The following is a 20,266-nucleotide window of genomic DNA, read 5'->3' on the forward strand; positions in this document are numbered from 1 at the left end:
ATGTTTTTTCCAAATTCTCTCTATGTTTAAAATGGTAAACAAAAGGTGTCAGAGAAGAAAATAAATATATCAATTAGTTATTAATTCATAAAGATATATGCCCTCATAAATTCCTAGATGTCCAGATAAAATGCTTTCACCTCTGCACAAAATTAACTTTGCGAATGAATGTTTTTTAAGATTTTTTTTTATTTATTTGGGAGAGAGAGAGAGAGAGAGAAAGCACACAAGCTGGGACAGGAGGGGAGGAGCAGAGGGAGTGGGATAAGCAGACTGTGCACTGAGCTTAGAGCCCAATTCAGGGCTTGATCCCACAACCCCTCAGATAATGATCTGAACTGAAATCAAGGATCAGCTACTTTAAAAATGAGCAAGGCAAGAAACAACAAATGTTGGAGAAGTTTTGGAGTAAGGGAAACCCTCTTACACCATTGGTGGGAATGCAAGTTGGTGCAGCCACTTTGGAAGACAGTGTGGATATTCCTCACAAACTTAAAAATAGAGCTACCCTATAACCCAGCAATTGCACTACTGGGTATTTACCCCAAAGATACAGATGTAGTGAAAAGAAGGGCCATATGCACTCCAGTGTTCATAGCAGCAATATCCACAATAGCCAAAATGTAGAGAGAGCCAAGATGCCCTTCAACAGACGACTGGATAAAGAAGATGTGGTCCACATACATAAAGTAATATTACCAAGCCATCAGAAAAGATGAACTTTCCCAACTTTTATATCAACCTGGATGGGACTGGAGGAGATTATGCAGAGTGAAATAAGTCAAGCAGAGAAAGTCAATTATCATATGGTTTCACTTATTTGTGGAACATAAGGAAACTAGGAGAAGGACAGGAAAACTGAAGAGAGGAAAATCAAAGGGAGAGATGGACCATGAGAGACTATGGGCTCCATGAAACAAACTGAGGGTTTCAGAAAGGAAGGGCGGGGGGGGGGGGGGGGATAGGTGAGCCTGGTAATGGGTATTAAGGAGGGCACAGATTACATGGAGCACTGGGTATTATGCGCAAACAATGAAATGTGGAACACTACATAAAAAACTAATGATGTACTGTATGGTGATGAACATAATAAAAAAAGAATAAGTACTTATAACATATTTTGGAAAATGCCTGAATTAACTGATGTGGGATAAAGAGCTCCCGAGAACATCCTGGATATAGCTCAACAAACTACAGCTCATGGGCCAAATCTGGCTGACTGCCTGGTTTTGTACACCCTACAAGGTAAGAAGAGTCTCTACATTTTTAAAAAAGTGAAAAAAAATCAAAAGAAGAATATTTCATGTCATGTTAACATTACGTAATGTTAAGATCACATAACTTCCAAAAATAAAGTTTTATTAAAACACAGTCATGGGGCACCTGGGTGGCTCAGTGGGTTAAAGCCTCTGCCTTTGGCTCAGGTCATGATCTCAGGGTCCTGGGATCGGGCCCCAAGTCGGGCTCTCTGCTTAGAAAGGAGCCTGGCTTCCCTTCCTCTCTCTCTGCCTGCCTTTCTTCCTACTTGTGATCTCTATCTGTCAAATAAATAAATAAATAAATCTTTTAAAAAAAAAAACACTGTCATGATCATCATTTATGAGTGTCTATAGCAGTTTTCATGCTCCAATGGCAGAGTTAAATTGTCATTAGAGATTCTAGCTGTGATGCTTAATTTCATATGTCAACTTGACTGGGCCACAGGATGCCAGATAGCTGGTTAGAAATGAATTCTGGGTGAATCTATAAGGGTGTTTCCAGAAGGGATTAGCATTTGAGTTGGACTGAGTAAAACAGAAGGCCCTCTCCAATGTGGATGGGCATCATCCTGTCCCTTGAGGGCCTAAATAAAATAAAAACATAGAGGAAGGTTGAATTAACTCAACTTGATGGTTTGACTGGGGCATCTATTTTCTAGCCTCCACACACCCAACACTTAGGGCTTCAGACACACAGTGTAATCTACAGCATCATCTCAGGTTCTCAGGCCTTCAAACTACACCACCGTCTTTCCTGGGTCTCCAGCTTGCATACAGCAAACTGTGGGACTTAACTGCATAATCATGTGAGCCAATACCTCATTATAAATCCCTGAATAATTGCACTACTGGGTATTTACCCCAAAGATACAGATGTAGTGAAAAGAAGGGCCATCTGTACCCCAATATTTATAGCAGCAATGGCCATGGTCGCCAAACTGTGGAAAGAACCAAGATGCCCTTCAATGGACGAATGGATAAGGAAGATGTGGTCCATATACACTATGGAGTATTATGCCTCCATCAGAAAGGATGAATACCCAACTTTTGTAGCAACATGGACGGGACTGGGAGAGATTATGCTGAGTGAAATAAGTCAAGCAGAGAGAGTCAATTATCATATGGTTTCACTTATTTGTGGAGCATAACAAATAACATGGAGGACAAGGGGAGTTAGAGAGGAGAAGGGCGTTGAGGGAAATTGGAAGGGGAGGTGAACCATGAGAGACTATGGACTCTGAAAACAATCTGAGGTTTTGAAGGTGCGGGGGATGGGAGGTTGGGGGAACCAGGTGGTGGGTATTGGAGAGGGGACGGATTGCATGGAGCACTGGGTGTGGTGCAAAAACAATGAATACTGTTACGCTGAAAATAAATTTTAAAAATTTAATAAATAAATAAATAAATCCCTGCATAAAAACGTGTGTGTGTGTGTGTGTGTGTGTGTGTCCTGTTGGTTCTATTCCTCTGGACATCCCTGGCTTATATACTGGCCCACAAAGCCTAAAATATACATGTCATCATCTAAGTTTTCAAACTATCTGCGTAATCATGTGAGAAGGAAATAAGATGTGTCTGTAAAACGGTTTATATTTCAATTATCTGGCTATAGACACATGTATTATAGATATCTTTCAGCCTCTGAGTCAACTCTAGCTACAAAAAAACACTTTATTTCCCCCTGAAATCTCAATGAAAGTGAAACCTGTGTCTCTCTTGATTTCTGCCTTGGACTTAATGAGAAAAATAATAACTTTCAATGGGTAAATAACTAAACACACAGAAAACAGAAGAAAGAAATGACAAAATCCAGACACTGGTGTGAACATTTCCATTCTTGTGGATGTTGCTCATAGGAAAATCCATTGAGCTGGGTTTTCCTGCTCATAGATGTTCAGTCTGGAAGAGTCTTTGTAGGAAGGAGAGGCCTCAGAAAAGGGTGTAACCAAGAGTAACCAAGAAATTGGGCCACAGCTGACCCTTTATATGATTAAAGTTTTCTGAGCACACTGAAGTACACAGAAAATTCCAGATTTTGCAGATCTTGAGTGTCAAACATGGTTGACTTCTTTCACATTGTTGACATGGTGAATTTCTTGAAACACACACAATGAAGTCTTGTTTATCCTCTCAAGGGCTCAGATAATAATACCTCCAAATTTCCATGGGATAAGAAGATATAATTTAAAAGATTTTTTAATAGGGGCACCTGGGTGGCTCAGTGGGTTAAAGCCTCTGCCTTTGGCTCAGGCCATGGTCCCAGTGTCCTGGGATTCAGCTCCACATCGGGCTCTCTGCTCTGCAGGGAGCCTGCTTCCACCTCTCTCTCTATCTGTCTGCCTCTCTGCCTACTTGGGATCTCTGTCTGTCAGATAAATAAATAAAATCTTTGGAAAAAAAAAATTTTTAATAAACCTAGAAAAGATAATATTTTAGAAATGACATAAAACATAACAGAAAGAACTTTCAAAGAAGAAATAACACCTATTCTCCTGAAGCTATTTCAAAAAATTGAAGCAGAAGGAAAACTTCCAGACTCTTTCTGGACCCTACCAGAAAGGAGAATTTCAGACCAATATCCCTGATGAAGATGGATGCTAAGATTCTCAACAAGATCCTAGCAAACAGGATCCAACAGCACATTCAAAAGATTATTCACCATGACCAGGTTGGATTCATCCCTGGGATACAAGGGTGGTTCAACATTCACAACTCAATCAATGTGATAGAACAAATCAATAAGAGAAGAGAGAAGAACCACATGGTCTTCTCAATTGATGCAGAAAAAGCATTTGACAAAATCCAGCATCCGTTCCTGATTAAAAACACTTCAAAGTCTAGGGATAGAGGGAACATTCCTGAACTTCATCAAATCTATCTATGAAAGACCCAGAGCAAATATCATCCTCAATGGGAAAAAGCTCAGGAACACGACAGGGATGCCCACTCTCACCACTCTTGTTCAACATAGTATTAGAAGTCCTAGCAACAGCAATCAGACAACAAAGAGAAATGAAAGGTATCCAAATTGGCAATGAAGAAGTCAAACTCTCTCTCTTCGCAGATGACATGATTCTTTATATGGAAAACCCAAAAGACTCCACCCCCAAACTAATAGAACTCATACAGCAATTCAGTAACGTGGCAGGATACAAAGTCAATGTACAGAAATCAGTGGCTTTCTTATACACTAACAAGGAAAATACAAAAAGGGAAATTAGAGAATCGATTCCCTTTACTATAGCACCAAGAACCATAAGATACCTGGGAATAAACCTAACCAAAGAGGTAAAGGAACTGTACTCGAGGAACTACAGAACACTCATGAAAGAAATTGAAGAAGACACAAAAAGATGGAAGACCATTCCATGCTTTTGGATCGGAAGAATAAACATTGTTAAAATGTCTATACTGCCTAGAGCAATCTATACTTTTTATGCCATTCTGATCAAAATTCCACCAGTATTTTTCAAAGAGCTGGAGCAAATAATCCAAAAATTTGTATGGTATCAGAAGAGACCCCAAATCGCTAAGGAAATGTTGAAAAACAAAAATAAAACTGGGGGCATCACGTTACCTGATTTCAAGCTTTGCTACAAAGCTGTGATCACCAAGACAGCATGGTACTGGCATAAAAACAGACACATAGACCAGTGGAACAGAGTAGAGAGCCCAGATATGGACCCTCAACTCTATGGTCAATTAATCTTCGACAAAACAGGAAAAAATAGGGGCGCCTGGGTGGCTCAGTGGGTTAAGCCGCTGCCTTTGGCTCAGGTCATGATTTCAGGGTCCTGGGATCGAGTCCCACATCGGGCTCTCTGCTCAGCAAGAAGCCTGCTTCCCTCTCTCTCTCTCTCTCTCTCTCTCTGCCTGCCTCTCCGTCTACTTGTGATCTCTCTCTGTCAAATAAATAAATAAAATCTTTAAAAAAAAAAAAAAAAACAGGAAAAAATATACAGTGGAAAAAAGACAGTCTCTTCAGTAAATGGTGCTGGGAAAACTGGACAGGTATATGCAGAAGAATGAAACTCGACCATTCTCTTACACCGTACACAAAGATAAACTCAAAATGGATAAAAGATCTCAACGTGAGACAGGAATCCATCAGAATCCTAGAGGAGAACATAGGCAGTAACCTCTTTGATATCAGCCACAGCAATTTCTTTCAAGATATGTCTCCAAAGGCAAAGGAAACAAAAACAAAGATGAACTTTTGGGACTTCAGAAAGATGATTTTAAAGCTTCCTTTGGGTTTCTCTTGGCTCAGTCAGCTACATGATGTGTCTTGGTTTCAGCTCAGGTCATGAAGAAGGTCATGAGAATGAGCCCCACATTGGGCTCCATGCTGAGTTCAGAGTCTGCCTGAAATTCTCTCTCTCTCTCTCACTCTGCTCCTCCCACTCATGCTCTCTATCTCTTTCAAATAGATTTAAAAATCTTGTTTAAAATTTCCTTTAAAAAAAGAAATAAATTTAAGAAGCCTTCAATCACAAAATTTACCTGCCAGATGAATATGTTAGAGTAAGATCAAAAGGGCATAGCGGATTATATTAAGTGAGACCCTGGTCTTCCCCAGAAGTCCCATCTCCCTACATTTCCTAACCCTCAAGTTACAGAAGATAAGAGCAGTTAAATGTGCTACAAAAAAAAATGATCTATCTGTTTCAGGATGTATGTCCTGATCCCTCTGCTTGTGTGATGGCGTCAGCGGTATTGAGAGATGCTACATTAGCTCCTGCTTGGTATATTCCCCATCTTGGCTGAAACAACATCTACAATGTGTGTGGGAGGTGTTCAGCCCCCCACCACCAAAGCATGAGCCACCTAAAAAACCCACACATGGAAGCAAGTAATAAGTACTGATTGAGGTAATCTAAGAAAACTGTCTCATGTGTAGGAAAAGAGGAAGGTGGCAATGGGTGATCTAAAATTTTTAGGGGCACCTAAGTGGCTCAGTCATTTGGGCATCTGCCTTCAGCCCAGGTAATGATCCCATGGTCCAGAGATTGAGCCCCACGTCAGATTCCTGGCTCAGTGGGGAACAAGCTTCTCCCTCTCCCTTTGCTTCTCCTCCCTGCTTGTGCACATTTTCTCTCTCTATCAAATAAATAAATAAAATATTTAAAATAAATAAATATATATATATGAAATTTTTAATGATTTGACCAAGTTAACATAGCAAACACTTGAGAGAGCTGGCATTTCATTCCAGACTTGCTTCAGTCTGAGAACTATGATCTACATGATGCTCTTGACTCATCAGGAACTATATGGGTCTTAATAGGACGTCATGGTCAGTAATACACAGAGGAGTGTTATCTTGAAATTCACAAAAGAAAGGAGCATCCTAAACTAATCAGTAGTTTATTTGGCTGTTTTACTCCCTTCGTGGTCAGGCAATTCATTCATTCATTTATTCATTCACTTATTTGCTCACTAGAAAGTTTATTTTCTAGTAAACTGACCACTTGGAAAGTTGGAAAGAGATTGGTGAGCATGACAGTTCAAGCACCTTCTGCAGCTGAAGTTTGTTCATTTAATTTAATCAGTCATGCAGCAATTACGTATTAAGTATGTATTTCTATGTGCCTAGCCCTGTGTGAAATGCTGGGGATACATTAGAGGGAATAACCAACATGGTGCCTGTTGAGCTGACACCCAGAGGGAAGACTGGCACTAATCAAACAGTGAAAACCAAGAGCAAGTGACTCTGACAATTGCTCTACAGGAAAGGTAAGGGGCAATCAGAGTGAAAAACAAGAGAGCCTGACCAAATCTAAGCAGGAAGAGAGGGCTTCTTGGAGGAATGGACACAAACTAAGATCTGAAGACCTACATATTTTGCATCAAGAAAAACAAGAGTGGTTCAAGGACAGGGAATATGTGCAAAACCTTTGCTCCAAAGTGGCACCGTGACTTTAAAAAATTAAAAGAAGGGCACCTGGGTGGCTCAGTCAGTTGGGCATCTGCCTTCGTCTTGGGTCATTATCCCAGGGTCCTGGACTTATTCCCACACCAGGCACTCTGCTTAGCAGAAACCCTGATTCTCCCTCTGACTGCCACTCCCCCTGCTTGTACTCTCTCTCTCTCTGTGTATCAAATAAATAAATAAAATCTTTTAAAAATTGAAAGAAATCCAATTGGCCAGAGTAATGGTGACTTTGTAATAGATGAAGCTGGAGAGGAAAACATGAGATAACCCAACCAAATACTCATTGGTTTATGGATTTGCGGTTTGATTGTACACAAAATGAGTTTAACAAAGGAGTGACATGATTTTTTGTGTGTTTTGAAAAGATCCCTCTGACTTGTGTGTAAAGGACGCATGGAAAGGTAAGAAGAATAAAAAGGGGTTGTCAATTGGGAGAATACTGCAGTTGTTCACCCAAGTAAAATGGCAGCCAGCTATGAGGAATGAGGAAGACTGAGTCAGCAGGACATACTGGGAACATACTGAGAAGGTAAAACAAGGATTGTATAATGGATAGGCTGTGGTGGGAAATAAAATCATTGTTGAGAGTAACTTTTATGGCCCAAAATTGTGCCGTGGGATGGTTGTAGTGCCATCCAGAGAGAGAAAAACATCATGGGAAAGGATTAAATTGGGGTAAAGATGCCAGTCTTCTACCAGAAGCCTGAGCTAAAGGTGTCTTCAAGATATGAGAAACAAGCTGGAAATACCGGTCTAGATCTCAGAGTCCCAATGGCCATCATTTGTATCTAGTGGTGACTAATCTAAAGAATAGATGCTACTGTCCAGGAGGAAAGAATTTAATGAGGACCAAAGTTGTTCTGGAGCTGATCCATTGGATGGAGCTATAAAGGAAACAAAGAGGGAAAACCTAGAAAAATGGGAGAATGATGTAAAAGGTTGTGTGAGTAGATCTAGATGGCGTGAGGATGCAGTATTTCATGAGAATGGATGAAGAGTGTCACAAGTTATCGAGACACTTAGGAACAAGGAGATCATTGTATGAACAAGAGTACATTAATTAGCATAGATCAATGGAACAGAATAGAGAGCCCAGAAATACACCCTCAATTCTATGGTCAACTAATCTTCGACAAAGCAGGAAAGAATGTCCAATGGAAAAAGACAGCCTCTTCAACAAATGGTGTTGGGAAAAATGGATAGACACATGCAGAAAAATGAAACTGGACCATTTTCTTGACTCAAAATGGATGAAGGACCTCAATGTGAGAAAGGAATCCATTAAAATCCTTGAGGATAACACAGGCAGCAACCTCTTCGACCTCATCTGCAGCAACTTCTTCCTAGGAACATCGCCAAAGGCAAGGGAAACAAGGGCAAAAATCGAACTATTGGGACTTCATCAAGATCAAAAGCTTTTGCACAGCAAAGGAAACAGTTAACAAAACCAAAAGACAACTGACAGAATGGGAAAAGATGTTTGCAAACAACATATCAGATAAAGGGCTAGTGTCCAAAATCTATAAAGAGCTTAGCAAACTCAACACCCAAAGAACAAATAATCCAATCAAGAAATGGGCAGAGGACATGAACAGACATTTCTGCAAAGAAGACATCCAGATGGCCAACAGGCACATGAAAAAGTGTTCCACATCACTCGGCATCAGAGAAATACAAATCAAAACCACAATGAGATACCACCTCACACCAGTCAGAATGGCTAAAATTAACAAATCAGGAAATGACAGATGCTGGCGAGGATGCAGAGAAAGGGGAACCCTCCTACACTCTTGTTGGGAATGCAAGCTGGTGCAACCACTCTGGAAAACAGCATTGAGGTTCCTCAAAAAGTTGAAAATAGAGCTACCCTATGACCCAGCAATTGCACTAATGGGTATTTATCCTAAAGATACAAACGTAGTGATCTGAAGAGGCACATGCACCCAAATGTTTATAGCAGCAATGTCCACAATAGCCAAACTATGGAAAGAACCTAGATGTCCATCAACATATGAATGGATAAAGAAGAGGTGGTATATATATACAATGGAATACTATGCAACCATCAAAAGAAATGAAATTTTGCCATTTGTGATCATGTGGATGGAACTAGAGGGTATTACGCTTAGAGAAAGACAATTATCATATGATCTCCCTGATATGAGGAAGTGGAGATGGAATGTGGGGGTTTGGGGGGTAGGAAAAGAATAAATGAAGCAAGATGCTATCGGGAGTTGAGACAAACCATAAGAGACTCTTAATCTCACAAAACAAACTGAGGGTTGCCTTCGGGAGGGGTTAGGGAGAGAGTGGTGGGGTTATGGACATTGGGGAGGGTATGTGCTATGGTGAGTGCTGTGAAGTGTGTAATCCTGGTGATTCACAGGCCTGTAACCTTGGGGCTAATAATGCATTATATGTTAATTAAAAAAATATTTTTTTTAAAAAAAGAGTTGTTTGTTAGGGTGGCATCATGAGGTAAAGAAGCCATATTTGGAAGGGTTGTGGGAGGGAGGAGTAAGTTTCAGGCAAGGAAATGGAGACAGAGAGAAAAGTCAACTCTTGGCTGGTAGCTAAAGGGGAGGCAAGTAGTATATGTTTTTAAGATAGAAGAGAATCAAACATGTTTCCATGACTATGGGAGGAATACTGTTGAGATGGTCCCAGAGGGAAGGGAAGAGAGAGGGGGAGAATGTGTGAACAACAATTTAAAGATAAGTGATAAAGTATGAAGGATGGGATCCAAAGACCAGGTGAAAGCACTCTTCCTCGGGGAACATAGAAATTTGCAGTAATGATCCAGGAATGTGGACAGGATGTATGCTGAAATGTGGGTGGCATGGCAAATGGCATACAGTTCACAAGGTGTCATTCTGAGGACTCCGATTTTCTCTGTGAAATAGGTGATGAGAACATTTGTTGAGAAAGGGGAAGAACACAGAAGATTCAGTGGCAGAACCAGTGCTAATGGAGTTTGGGGGAACAAGGTCATGCAGGACGACTTCCTGGCAGCACAGTATGCTCCTTTAGATAGGAAGGGAGACTCAGGGGAGTCTTTAACAGAAAATGGAAGAGGTGAGAAACCACAGGTAAAGAACTCGGTTCAATCTGAGACAGTAAGTGTTGGTTCTGTATAACCATCCCCATGAATTTTCCCATATCATTACTGCTTTTCCTTCCTGGTTTCCCAGTGGCTGGAGGATTCTGGAAATATCAGGCATTCTTATAAGAAAGTCCAAAATGGATAGAGATAAGATGGTGGGGAAGTAGGAGGAGGCACCATTTCAACCTGTACCCTAAAGTGAGCTGATTACCTACCAAAGAACTATGATCACCCATGAAATCAGCCTGAGATTAGAATTATACACTTCTGGATCTCTACAGGGGCAGAAGATGCCAGTGGGCAGGTAAAGCAGAGTGGGAACATCAGACGATATTGGAAGATAAACAAAGGGGGAGGGAGCAACCAGAAGCGACCCATTGGAAAGTAATACCCCAATACGAGAGTGCCCTGTGGTTGGGGACCAGCATTAACTTGGAGTCTGGTTGAAAGCACTCAAAAAGATCAAAGGATCTTGGGGCAAAATTGTGGTTAGGGACAGGGGCTTAAGTCCCCAGAGCCAGGACTGCCACCCCTGGTACTGAGTCAGAGAGAGTGCAGCAAATAATCCCCATCTTGGTCCCTGAGCTGCTAGCCCGCCTGAGAGTGTCTCTGTGGTGGCTCCCTTGAGGGGCAGGGAGCCTCTCCAGCTGGTAGAACCACAGCCTTTTGCACTCTCCATGTGTGCCACGCTACCATAGTCTGAGTCGAGCCCCACACCCCTCCTGAGAGAGGTGCTGCAAGCACCAGCCTGTGCTCTCTCAGACCTGGAGAGTCTGAGCACTCCCAGCCTGGGCCATCAGGAAAATCTCAGTGTGATATCACTGCTTGGAACCTCTCTGGCAGTCTGGAGCTGCTCAGACAGCCATGGCTATAGAGGATCTGGGTACAAGCAGGAGTTCCTGTGACTCCAGAGACCTTGACTGGGAAGGTGCTCTGCCAGTGGCAGAGGGGGAATTTATGTGAACTGGAGCACCCAGAAGGGAACAGACTGAGGCTTCTCTCTGAGAGGGAGGTCTGGGGGCAGTTTGCTTTCCTCTAAACCTCCAAAAAACATCAAAAGCTGCCAAAGCTAGAGAAAACAAAGGAACAAACAAACAAACAAACAAAAAACCTCCAGAGAACAAAGGCCTGAAAAACCGGCTTCCTCAGAGCCCACCCCCTTAATGGGGGCAGGAGGACTTAACTCAAGGAACACTGCCTGAAAAACCACTTGGCGGGCCCCTCCCCAAAAAAGCCAACCAAAAAAAAAGAATAAAAAAGACAAGAGAGGGGCGCCTGGGTGGCTCAGTGGGTTAAGCCGCTGCCTTCGGCTCAGGTCATGATCTCAGGGTCCTGGGATCGAGTCCCACATCGGGCTCTCTGCTCAGCAAGAAGCCTGCTTCCCTCTCTCTCTCTCTCTCTGCCTGCCTCTCCATCTACTTGTGATCTCTCTCTGTCAAATAAATAAATAAAATCTTTAAAAAAAAAAAAAGACAAGAGAACAACCACCACTACTTCATAGATACAGATTTTATTTTTAATTCGTTCCCACTATTCTGTTTCATTTTTATAGATAAATTTTAACCTATTTACCATCACAGTGAGATGTCCAGTACATCAAATTCCATAACCTTTTAACCTGAATTTTTTGATATATATACCTGTGTTTTTCTTTTGCTTTTCTATTTTTTAATTTTTTTAAATTTTAGTTTAGTTTAGTTTATTCTTTTTTTATTTTTATTTTTTAATATTCATGTAGAGTTAAACTTCAAGGTAATCCCCTTTCCCCAATCAATGCTACCCCTATAGGTAAACCAGTTTTTAATCTTCCTTTATCTTAGGAAAGTTGAGTCCTTTAACAAAGATATCAAGATACATCCAGGAAGAATCAAAATAACCTTCCTCACCCACACTGAGAATTTATAACCACTCTCCCATCTTTTTCTTCCACCAGTGTTTCTGTGTATTTTTGTCCTAGTGTGGAGATTCCTTAAGAAATTAAAAATAGAGCTTCCTTATGACCCTGCAATTGCACTACCGGGTATTTACCCCAAAGATACAGATGGAGTGAAAATAAGGGCCATCTGTACTCCAATGTTCATAGCAGCAATGGCCACAGTTACCAAACTGTGGAAAGAACCAAGATGCCCTTCAATGGACGAATAGATAAGGAAGATGTGGTCCATATACACTATGGAGTATTATGCCTCCATCAGAAAGGATGAATACCCAACTTTTGTATCAACATGGATGGGACTGGAAGAGATTTATGCTGAGTGAAATAAGTCAAGCAGAGAGAGTCAGTTATGACATGGTTTCACTTATTTGTGGAGCATAACAAATAACACGGAGGACATGGTGAGATGGAGAGGAGAAGGGAGTTGAGGGAAATTGGAGGGGGATATGAACCATGAGACACTGTGGATTCTGAAAAACAATCTGAGGGTTTTGGCGGGGTCTGGGATGGAAGGTTGGGGGAGCCTGCTGGTGGGTATTATGGAGGGCACGTATTGCATGGAGCAGTGGGTGTGGTGCATAAACAATGAATTCTGTTACACTGAAAAGAAATTAAATTAAATTAAATAATAAAATAAAATAAAATGAAGAAAAAATAATAAAATAAAGGTACCTATTGCATCTGAGCTAGAAGAGTATTCAGATTCCTGAGTTGTAACAACTAGTGGTGCCTTCTTGGTTAGCTGCATGAATATTAATTTTGGTGGCTCCAAATAACAAGTCACCTTCTGATCCTACTTTGATATTCAAATTAATATAGCCTGGAACTGTTGTAATTTTTATATACTGATCCTACCTGAATTTGACAAGACAGATCTCAGCACCCTGTAGTTTATAACCTGAAAACATTATCAGATTCTGGATGGGTGTCATTTTTCTTTGTCTCTCAACCTGAAACAATTTCTGTTTTGGGGTTCTCCCTTACTGGATCAACATAAGAGACATGGAAATGTTCTTGGGATTGTTTTAGGTGAGGTTGGGTGCATTCAGGGGGCATCAGCATAGCTCTGAACCAAGGTACCAGGATTTCATTGGGCATCAAACCAATGTGTATTTCATTCCTTCTGGGTGTGGAGAAACCCCATCTCAGGGACTCTGGGATTGTTTCTTTAGGCATTCTTCAAAGGAGAGGCCAAAGCTGAAGAAGGTTGCTCCCTCTATAAACGAACTCCTCTGTTTGTGGATTCACACATGTAGTAAGGGAACTTAATGAGGAACTAAAGGTTCACTTCCTCATTTAAAACCATCAACTATATTTAAGATTCCTGATAATATTGATACTGACAGTTGTCCCCAGTATTTTCAATGCTTTTGTGAGTTGGAGTTCCCTACTCCATCAGTATTTTCTGACATTAATTATTTAACTATTTTGTGGGCACTTTTTCTTTTTAAAGTTTTTTTAAAGATTTATTGATTTACTTAAGTGAGAGCATGTGGGTAGAGGCAGAGGTAGAGAAGAGATAGTCTTAATATCCACACTGATAGCCCAGCTAGACACTGGGTTCTATCTCATGACCCTTAAATCACCACCTGAGCCAAAAACAAGACTTAGACAATTAACTGACTTGGGTCACCCAGGTACCCAGACAGGTCTTTTTGAAGTGTGGGTGTGTGATTACACATGTGTACCAATCTCTGAATCCTTTTATTTTTCTTTTTACTATTTAATTTATTTATTTGACAGAGAGACCCAGCGATAGAGGGAACACAAGCAGTGGGAGTGGGAGAGGGAGAAGCCAGTCTTCTGCAGAACACAGAGCCCGATGCAGGGCTGGATCCCAGGACCCTGGGATCATGACCTGAGCCAAAGGCAAATGCTTAACAACTGAGTCACCCAGGGACCCCTCAATCTCTGAATCCTTACCTTGAAAATGAACAAAAAAAATGCTGAAATATAGTATCAGCCTAAGATGTGGTACTTATAAGACTTTTAAAAATTATATTTAAAGAAATTCTACAGAAAGATGAAAGAATACATAATGTGAGCTTTCCAATGACATAGAAAAGAGTGCCACAAAATGACTATGCAAAATAATATAATCTGGCCACATAAGCAATGCAAATCACTGTGAAAGTTAAAGATATTTGCACTGAAAAACCGAATGTAAGTCATACACAGTGTTTGGAATAGTTAGACTGTTGGTTGAAAATTATTGACTCCACACAGATGGCATTGAAAAGAATTCATTATTGTCCTCCTTTACTTGTCCACATATGAAGTAAGGAGGTTTGAGGAAAGTAGTAAGGGAAAATATGAGGAGATAAAAGTTGAAGGACTGAAAGCCAGAGATGTTCTAGAACAATGCTACTCAGTCATGAATAAGCAGGGGAATCCCCCTTGATCTTGACACAATGTGGATTCTGATTCAGCAAGTCTGAATGTGACCTTAGACTGCAAAGAAGCTCTGGACAATACTGATCCTGCTGGTCCATGGACTGCACTCTTAGTAACTGGGCTATTAGGGTCATGAGTGCTTTGGACCTAGGACTACATTTCCATATGGCAGTGGTACCAAGGGAAGGACCGAATCATTTCAAATTCACCAACCATGGCAAAACAGGGTAGTTTTATTAATCCATTCACTGGAAATGAAAGGCAGTCACATTTCTCTGCTATCAATGTGGTGATCATTGAATGCTGATTTTTTTTCTTTCCTTCTATTATTTCATCCACATGGAATCAGGAAATCAAACATGTGCTTCAGAATTTCTCCTCCTAGGATTTTCAATGAAGTTGGAGGCTCAGTTCACGCTCTTTGGGCTGTTCCTGTCCATATACATAGTCACCTTCACTGGGAACCTGCTCATCATCGTGGCCATCTGCTCAGACTCCCATCTTCACACGCCCATGTAATTCTTCCTCTCCAACCTGTACTTTACTGACATGTGTTTCACCTCTACCACCATCCCCAAGATTCTGCTGAACATTCAGACTCATGGCAAAGCTTGAAATAGGACAACATGATGCCCCCAGTTTTGTTTTTCTTTTTCAACATTTCCTTAGCAATTTGGGGTTTCTCCTGATTCCATACAAATTTTAAGATTGTTTGCTCCAGCTCTTTGAAAAATGCCATGGAATTTCAATCAGAATGGCATTGAAAGTATAGATTGTGCATGGAGCACTGGGTGTGGTGCAAAAACAATGAATACTGTTATGCTGAAAATAAATAAATAAATTATAAATATATATATATATATATATATATATATATATATATATATATATATATATATATAAAGAAAGTATAGATTGCTCTAAGCAGTATTGACATTTTAACAATGTTTATTCTTCCAATCCATTATCATGCAATGGTCTTCCGTCTTTTTGTGTCTTCTTTGATTTCTTTCATGGGTGTCCTGTAGTTCCTCAAGTACAGATCCTTTACCTCTTTAGTTAGGTTTATTTCCAGGTACCTTAGGGTTCTTGGTGCTATAGTAAATGGAATTGATTCTCTAATTTCCCTTTCTGTATTTTCCTTGTTAGTGTATAAGAAAGCAACTGATTTCTGTAAATTGACTTTGTATCCTACCACATTACTGAATTGATGTATGAGTTCTAGTAGTTTGGGGGTGGAGTCTTTTGGCTTTTCCATATAAAGAATCAAGTCATCTGCGAAGAGAGAGAGTTTGACTTCTTCATTGCCAATTTGGATACATTTTATTTCTCTTTGTTGTCCCATTGCTGTTGCTAGGACTTCTAATACAATGTTGAACAAGTGTGGTGAGAATGGGCATCCTTGTCGTGTACCTGATTTCAACGGGAATACTGTGAGCTTTTTCCCATTGAGGATGATATTTGCTGTGGGTCTTTCACAGATAGATTTGATGAAGTTCAGGAATGTTCCCTCTATCCCTATACTTTGAAGTGTTTTAATCTGGAACGGATGCTGGGTTTTGTCAAATGCTTTTTCTGCATCAATTGAGAGGACCATGTGGTTCTTCTCTCCTCTCTTATTGATTTGTTCTATCACATTGATTGATTTGCGAATGTTGAACGATCCTTGTAGCCCAGGGATGAGTCCCACCTGGTCATGGTGAATAATCTTTTGAATGTGCTGTTGGATCCTGTTTGCTAGGATCTTGTTGAGAATCTTAGCATCCATATTCATCAGTGATATTGGTCTGAAATTCTCCTTTTTGGTAGGGTCTTTGCCTGGTTTGGGGATCAGGGTAATGCTGGCTTCATAGAAAGAGTCTGGAAGCCTTTTCCTTCTGCTTCAATTTTTTGAAAGAGCTTCAGGAGAATAGGTGTTATTTCTTCTTTGAAAGTTTGGTAATATTCCCCCAAGGAATCCGTCAGGTCCTGGGCTCTTGTTTTTTGGGAGAGTTTTGATCACTGCTTCAATCTTGTTACTAGATATCAGTCTGTTCAGGTTGTCAATTTCTTCCTGGTTCAGTTTTGGTAGTTTATAGTTTTCCAGGAATGCATACATTTCATCTAGGTTGCTTAACTTATTGGCATATAACTGTTCATAATAATTTCTGATGATTGTTTCTATTTCCTTGGTGTTAGTTGTGGTCTCTCCCTTTTCATTCATAATTTTATGAATTTGGGCTTTCTCTCTTTTCTTTTGGATTAGTGTGGCCAGTGATTTATTGATCTTATTGATTTTTTCAAAAAACCATCTTCTAGTTTCATTGATGCATTCTACTGTATCTCTAGTTTCTATCTCATTGATCTCTGCTCTAATCTTGATTATTTTCCCTTCTTGTGTGTGGAGTTGGCTTAATTTGTTTTTGATTATCCAGTTCTTTAAGGTATAAAGACAGCTAGTGTATTCTGAATTTTTCAGTTTATTTGAGGGAGGTTTGGATGGCTATATATTTCCCCCTTAGGACCGCCTTTACCATATCCCATAGGTTTTGGACTGAAGTGTCTTCATTCTCATTGGTTTCCATGAATTGTTTAAGTTCTTTGATTTCCTGGTTGATCCAAGCATTCTTAAGCAAGGTGGTCTTTAGCTCCAGGTGTTTGAATTCCTTTCGAACTTTTCTTGTGGTTGAGCTCCAGTTTCAAAGCATTGTGATCTGACAATATGCAGGGAATAATCTCAATCTTTTGGTATTGGTTGAGCCCTGATTTGTGACCCAGTATATGGTCTATTCTGGAGAAGGTTCCATGTGCACAGGAGAAGAATGAGTATTCTCTTGTTTTAGAGTGGAATGTTCTGTAAATATCTATGAGGTCCATCTGGTCCAATATGTCATTCAATGCTCCTGTTTCTTTACTGATTTTCTGCTTGGATGATCTATTACTGAGAGTGGCATGTTAAGATCCCCCACTATTAATGTATAAGCCAGTAAATATGAAGGATACTTCAGCCAGATATTTTTTTTTCATTGTGTTTGGAATCCTGGACAATTTGGTCCTGACCATGATGGCCTATGACTGCTTTGTGGCCATCTGTCACTCCCTGCACTACTCAGTCACATGAACCCCCAGTCTGTTGGCTGCTGGCCTTGGAGTCCTACTGCATCAGTGTCAGGGGCTCTCTGCTTGAGACCTTGACCCTTTTGAGATTGTTATTCAATACAAACATGGAAATTCCACATCTTTTTTTTGTGATCTTCCTCAAGTCCTGAAACTCACCTGTTCTGACACCTTCATGAAGTGGTGTATTCTGCAACTGGCCTTCAGGCCACGATTCCTTTCCATGAAATACTGTTGTCTTACTATCAAATTGTTTCCTCCATACTCAGCATTTCCTCAGCTGTGGAGAAGTACAAAGCCTTTTCCATATGTGGGTCTCACCTCTCAGTGGTCTCCTTTTTCTATGGCACTGGCTTTGGGGTTGGCTTCAGTTCTGCAGCAACTTCATTCACTAGGATGAGTCTGGTGGCATCGGTGATGTACACCATTGTCATTCCCTTTCATTGCAGCTCCTCAGCCGGGTGGTGACTCTCAGTGTTGGGATCATTACAGGACTCTCATGAGTAGCTCATCACACAATATGGAGGCCCAGAGATCCTGGCTTCTTTCAAACAATATTTTTATTTTCTACCCCATGTGTACACATTTTAAAGCAGTTCTTTCCTTGGGGTTTCCTTGTCTTCTCTATTTTTCTTCAGGTTATCACCTGGGTTCCCCCTTTCATTTTATAACCAGTCATTTTCACTTGGTATGAATACAACCTGGTATTTTCTCAGTTATCTTTGGTAAATGTTTGGATTTCTTAAAAAAGTAAGTGAAATCTGATGTATTGAACCTCATAGTGATAGGATGTGTGCCAACTTTGGAAATGTCCTGAAAAGTCATTTACAGAAATGTTTTCTTTTTTTTTAAGATTTTATTTATTTGACAGATAGAGATCACAAGTAGGCAGAGAAGCAGAGAGAGAGAGAGAGGGAGGAAGCAGGCTCCCCGCCGAGCAGAGATCCCAATGCGGGGCTCAATCCCAGGACCCTGGGATCATGATCCAAGCTGAAGGCAGAGGCCTTAACCCACTGAGCCACCCAGGCACCCACAGAAATGTTTTCTTGCATCATGTGAATAAAATGAACTCAAAGATTTGCGCCCAAACCCTTTTTTTTCCTGACCTGATGCACTTTCCATCCAGTCACATCAACTTTACTGAATTTCTCTACTAGTCCACAAAATATAATCCTTGAGTTTCAGAACTGTCTCTTACCTACCTTTGAAACTTCAGGGCCTAGTATAGTTCTCAGAATGAATTTACGCTCAGTGAGTATTTGTTGAGTGAAAAATAGATGGGTGGGTAGTTGAATACAGTCAGGACAAGAAAAAAAATGTACTGATGAACTGAAAATTTTTGAGCTAGAAAAGATATTTGGTGGGGGTTTTTTGTTTTTTTTTTTTTGTTTATTTGTTTGTTTGTTTGTTTTTAGTAGCCTCCATGCCCACTGTGGATTGAACTCTCAACCCTGAGATCAAGACCTGAGCTGAAATCAAGAGTCCTCTGCTTAACTGACTTAGCCACCTAGGTGCCTAAAGAAAATTTGGTTATTTACATGGATCTTGTTAACAAAAAATAACAGTGGCACTCTTCTGATGCTGTTTAAGTGTTTGTACACATTATCTTATGTAAGTTTTCCAAAATACTTATGGAATTAATATCATTCCTCATTTATTATGGAGGAGGAGGCAGAGTTTATGACATCCAGCTGACTCACTCAAGGTCAAGGCTGTGTTGAAAAGCCTCCCCTCTCCTGAGATGTGTGGAAGGTTGCCTGATTGAGATGCTCTCTCAGGCATCTCCTTATGTTGCCTCCGCCAAATGTTATTATAATAACAGTTTAAGCTCTAACACATAAATGTCCACTTCTAGAAGTTCAGCTCCCCAGCTAAGAAGTGTTTTGTTCCTGGTGGCTGCAGCCTTAGAAATAAAACCAACATGACACTGAGATATATTAAGGTTTCCTTAATATTATAATTTCACTTCATTTGATTGTTATAAAGTTTAGCACATTTTCATATTTATATACTTATTCACATGTATTTTCCACATTTTTTGTTTGCATCCTTAGATCATTTTGCATCATAGGTATTTTTATTCTAATTGGTTTAAAAGAACTTTTTTACATCTCTACACTTTATGCTTTGTGATAGGCAAAGTGTTTAAATATTTTCCCTAGTTTTACACTTGTTGTTAAATTTTCTTTATTTTTGGACATATAGTTTTCATGTGGTAGAATCCATTCATTTTTATTCTCAATTCTTTTATTTCCCTTTGGTTTATGCTCAGAGTATTAATCTAATCTGTCTTCCAGATATCAGCAACAAATTTTATATTTTTTCTGCAAGCTTATTTTAGTCAGTTTACTTTTCTACAAGTTCACTTACTTTATGCCAACAAGTGATTGTCATTAAAGAGAGAAATTTAATGTTATTTTGGTTTCAACTAATAAAAAATGTCCAAGCACCATTTATTTCAAAAACTTGCTTTCAACTGGATAGCTATATGTAGAAGACCATTGGTTTTTATTCATTTGTTGTTGTTGTTGTTGTCTTCTTCT

At 40.1% G+C, this 20,266-nt stretch overlaps 1 pseudogene; it reads left to right on the forward strand.

Annotated features, from left to right (window-relative positions):
* Positions 1-17,598: 17,598 nt before the first annotated feature.
* On the forward strand, positions 17,599-18,191 carry LOC125107318 (olfactory receptor 7C1-like; annotated as a pseudogene).
* The last annotated feature ends 2,075 nt before the right edge of the window (positions 18,192-20,266 follow it).

This window comes from Lutra lutra, chromosome 1 (genome assembly GCF_902655055.1).
Source record: "Lutra lutra chromosome 1, mLutLut1.2, whole genome shotgun sequence".
Lineage (NCBI taxonomy): Eukaryota > Metazoa > Chordata > Mammalia > Carnivora > Mustelidae > Lutra > Lutra lutra.